This window comes from Homarus americanus, unplaced genomic scaffold (assembly GCF_018991925.1).
Source record: "Homarus americanus isolate GMGI-L3 unplaced genomic scaffold, GMGI_Hamer_2.0 scaffold14723, whole genome shotgun sequence".
Lineage (NCBI taxonomy): Eukaryota > Metazoa > Arthropoda > Malacostraca > Decapoda > Nephropidae > Homarus > Homarus americanus.
Genome location: NW_024722425.1, coordinates 278,066 through 283,336, shown reverse-complemented (window position 1 = coordinate 283,336; position 5,271 = coordinate 278,066). Strand labels below are relative to the sequence as shown.

The following is a 5,271-nucleotide window of genomic DNA, read 5'->3' as shown; positions in this document are numbered from 1 at the left end:
AAAACCGTAAATTAAACGGTCAATAACTAACCGCAATATAATTATACTGTTACTTTACCGGAAAAGTTAAGGAAAAACAGACAAGTTACCGTAAAACAGGTTTGGCAGAACCTTAAAAACTGTAATTAGGAAAGAACTTATTGATGAATTTTATAGAAGCAGACAAGTATAAACAGGCACCAGTCAAGCCATTGTTTACCATGATGAGATGTATATGGAGCAAGTAACAAGATCACTAGATTACATGATGTTGTTACCGCTAGACTAAGGTTAGGATATAAGTACCTTTGGCAGTATGTTCCTCAAGCAGATGTGAACAAGACTAAATGTTAAGTGTGTGGCCAGACATATGGCCACAAATGTGTGGTCAAACATATGGCCACACACTCCAACACTAAGTCCTAGACTGTGTGAAGATAGAACCTTTTAGGGACAGGTTCAAGCACATGTGTGAAATAGCACAACACTTTTATCTCTGATGACAAGATAGCTGATATACTAAGGCTGTATCCGCACGTCGCATCTAGTACCTAATTATAATTCTATGTATCGACTTAAACAAACAATGTACTTGAAATACTATGTAACATTCATTGCCATAATACCCAAATCACTGAGGTCCGATAAACACCCTTTGTGGCCTGTACTCCGTAATACTCCTTGCTCTATACCGCTCACAGGATGAGTATGGGGTGTACAGTAAACTACCTGCTGTCCACGGCAAAATTGAAAAACTTCAAGGTTAGGTTAGGTTAGTTTTTGATAATTTACAGCGTTCTATAAGTGTTAATTTTACCGTGACTGATCGGGGAAGCCTTTACTACCTTAATCACATAGGAAAATTTACAAGATCTCACAGACTTTTGTAAACAAACCACAACTTGAATACAGTTGTTTATTTGGTGGATTAACAACAACTATGTGTCTTATCATAGGCCAGTCCTCAGGTTAACATAACAGTTTATATTATACAAAAATACACCAGCCGTTGCTTCCCAGACTATGATAAAACCGAACCATATCATAGTATAAGTATAACTGTAAGTATAAGTATAAGTATAAGTACAGTATAAGTATAGTATAAGTAGAGTATAAGCTGTTCACACCTCGAGGAGTCTGTAGTGAGACTAGCACCGCAGACACATGTTACATCTAAAGCAATATTCACACTCATCTCAGACCATTTTCTTAACGTTACCTGACGCGGAATCGACAAATTGTTTCAAGACAGAATTTAGTGTTATCAATAAACTATCAAACTAAAATTAGAACAAGATAGATGGATGGAAGTGGATGAGAAAGTTGCAGAGGATGATAAAGAACATGGCGGAGACTGGTTCAAGAAGCTGACCTCTGACCTTTGGGACTGGCAAAAAGATCATTAAATCTAAATAAATAAATATGAATTAATTATTAGTATTTCTGGGGTTCATTATCAGTGTTTCTGGGGTTCATTATCAGTGTTTCTGGGGTTCATTATCAGTGTTTCTGGGGATCATTATCAGTATTTCTGGGGTTCATTATCAGTATTTCTTGGGGTTCATTATCAGTGTTTCTGGGGTTCATTATCAGTGTTTCTGGGGTTCATTATCAGTGTTTCTGGGGATCATTATCAGTATTTCTGGGGTTCATTATCAGTATTTCTTGGGGAGTCTCAAACAAACTACATTTCTTCACCAAATTTAACTAATTCCTTGAAGATGACACAGGTATGTTCAGTGTCATATAAACGAGTTACAGACAGGTGTCCTCAGTGTCATGTAGATGAGTTACAGGTAAGCCATAAGACAAGATTAACACGAAGAACAAACCAATCAGCAACTGGTACCTTGAAAAACAAACCAATCAGCTGGTGCCTTGAAAAACAAACCAATCAGCTGGTACCTTGAAAACCAAATCAATCAGCTGGTGCCTGGTACTATACTTTAAAGACGGTGATTTACTATACTTTAAAGACGGTGATTTACTATACTTTAAAGACGGTGATTTACTATACTTTAAAGACGGTGATTTACTATACTTTAAAGACGGTGATTTACTATACTTTAAAGACGGTGATTTACTATACCTTAAAGACGGTGATTTACTATACCTTAAAGACGGTGATTTACTGTACCTTAAAGACGGTGATTTACTATGTTTCACAGCCATTAAAATAATTTCACAAGATAGGCCATTATAAATAACTAAATTAATAACAAGACGCAGACTCTACACTGAAGTTTCTCGTGAATTACAAGCGGCTAATTGAAGTGTTACATGAATATATTTATTGATTTTTATGGTAGAAAATAACTTTATCTACTAAAAACTTGATAAAATAAAATCAATCGTAATTAACAAACTGATAAAAACAAAAAAATCTATGAAAAAATAGTTATACTGTACTAAATAGTCACAGTACAAAATAGCTATACAGTACAAAATAGTTATACTGTACTAAATAGTTATACTGTACTAAATAGTTATACTGTACTAAATAGTCACAGTACAAAATAGCTATACAGTACAAAATAATTATACTGTACTAAATAGTTATACTGTACTAAATAGTTATACAGTACAAAATAGTTATACAGTACAAAATAGTTATACTGTACTAAATAGTTATACTGTACTAAATAGTTATACTGTACTAAATAGTTATACTGTACTAAATAGTTATACTGTACTAAATAGTTATAAAGTACAAAATAGTTATACAGTATAAAATAGTTATACAGTACAAAATAGTTATACTGTACTAAATAGTTATACAGTACAAAATAGTTATACTGTACTAAACAGTTATACTGTACTAAATAGTTATAAAGTACAAAAGTTATACTGTACTAAATAGTTATACAGTACAAAATAGTTATAAAGTACAAAATAGTTATACAGTACAAAATAGTTATACTGTACTAAATAGTTATACAGTACAAAATAGTTATACTGTACTAAATAGTTATACAGTACAAAATAGTTATACTGTACTAAACAGTTATACTGTAGTAAATAGTTATACAGTAGTAAATAGTTATACAGTAGTAAATAGTTATACAGTAGTAAATAGTTATACAGTAGTAAATAGTTATACAGTAGTAAATAGTTATACAGTAGTAAATAGTTATACAGTAGTAAATAGTTATACTGCACTAAATAGTTATACAGTAGTAAATAGTTATACTGCACTAAATAGTTATACAGTAGTAAATAGTTATACAGTAGTAAATAGTTATACAGTAGTAAATAGTTATACTGTACTGGGTTATTGACCCAAACGATAAATTAATAACTTAACATAATCATGAAAATCAATTATTTCTTTACATTAAAAAATATGTTGGAACTTGTTGTGTACATGAGCTGACGGTTGTTTAATATAGAGGACAACGATTATAACAAAATATTGATACAACACAATAATAAAAGTGATCTTGTCAACCATGACAATATGGGGATCATAATTATTGGATTTGTTCTCTTACAATAACAAGGTAAAGTATTATCAGTATACACAAGACTAAGTTATTCTATATAGGGCTTTTATATGTATTGTCTGCTATATTATATCACCTGGCTTATAATTTTTTTAAAGCTCAAATACACCAATATTTTATTAACGGAGTCAAAAAGTTAATCCCCTCCAATTATGTCCTGGATCCATTAGTTCACTCAATTGCTCTTTATTTCCCTTTCATAAGACTAACATGTCATCTGAATACTCTAACAGTGAATTGTGGCAATACTAAACCAAGTGTTTGTTTTGAGATACATTCAAGATCCCGGACTGTACTGTAGTGTACTGCAAGGACTATGAACAGCTAATCCTTGCTGTGCTGTACATGCCCAGTAGCGGCCGGCACTGAGAAGCGGGCGACCGTCTGACCGGCCAAGACGTTGACCAACACAATACACATTTAAAATATATCTTGAGGATTAGCGGCCAACAAAACATGATAATATTATGAGAAGCACAAATAATCTTTCTGTCTTATTTAACACAAAGTAAAAACTTTTATTTCGTTGAATGAAAACTTAGTTTACAGGGTACAGTATTGTACTGTATTGAGGAAGTCGGGCAGATATTTTACGTGCTGTTGGTGGGTGACTGTAGTGTGAAGTGACAGACAGACAGAAGAAACATATATGCTGGGTCTTGTGGAAGGTAAACACCATAGGGAACACATCATTACAGTAGTAATAGTAAATGACATTATCCCTTCCCACGAATCCAACAATAATGATAATGTACTTATACCTGTGAATGACATCCTAACAGAGTCCAAGTGTTTATTAATCAGCCAATATAATAGTCTATGGTGAATAATTTTCCGCACGGATGTCATATAATTATGTTAGTGAGTGAGGGTCGGACTCTTCTATCGCAACAGTTCACGCCAGTGAAGCGACTAACTATTATTACGATGTGGAAAAATCTACACAAGGTTACATTGATTTTCATAATTGGCCTGATAAGTATTTATCTGAAGGATATACTGTACAGTTAATAAAGTATTATTATCAGTACAATTAGTAAGAGGTATTAAATATTACAATTATTGGAAAAACACAGGTATAGTAACACACTGACTTCCCTTATGTGGCACTTTCTTGTGTACAGCTGTGGTGTCCGAGTGGTTAAGGAGATGGACTCGAAATCCATTGGGCTCTGCCCGCACAGGTTCGAATCCTGTCCACAGCGATGTTTTGTTCATTAGGTAATTTGAAGTTAAGTCTGTAACTCTTTGTCAAAATTCAATCGTCATTAAATAGCGTGGAAGTTGTAGAAAGAGGAAGAAATTATGGTAAGGGAGACATGCTTTAATAGTTGGTGGTGCCAAGAGATGGCGGCACCAGTCTCTGGTCACGTACATACGCACGCACACACAACACACACAGAAGCCTGCCACATCCCTGACGACACTACTCGTTTGCTTGTTTATTTTCCTAACGTGATTTTCTGCGTCAATTTCATTGTCAAAACTTTGTGTACACAACTAAAAGGTATATATATACCTTTGGCAACTCGCATCCATGAACACTTGGGCCGTTCCGTTCGAACAGGCCAGTTAATCGTGTATATATATATATATATATATATATATATATATATATATATATATATATATATATATATATATATATATATATATATATATTATACTTGATCAATGTTTTTTATATAAAAATAAGGTTCAGTAAAGTCAAATTATTTCATTACCTTTATCCGCAACATTCCACTTGTGTCCTGGAAACCTTTATCTTCCGCGCTGTTGAGTCGCCATT

General features: G+C 33.3%; 1 non-coding gene across 1 annotated transcript; it reads left to right on the top strand.

The window, feature by feature from the left end:
- The first annotated feature begins 4,605 nt into the window (after positions 1-4,605).
- Positions 4,606-4,687, top strand: Trnas-cga. Its single transcript has one exon. It is a non-coding gene; the product is annotated as a tRNA-Ser (tRNA).
- The last annotated feature ends 584 nt before the right edge of the window (positions 4,688-5,271 follow it).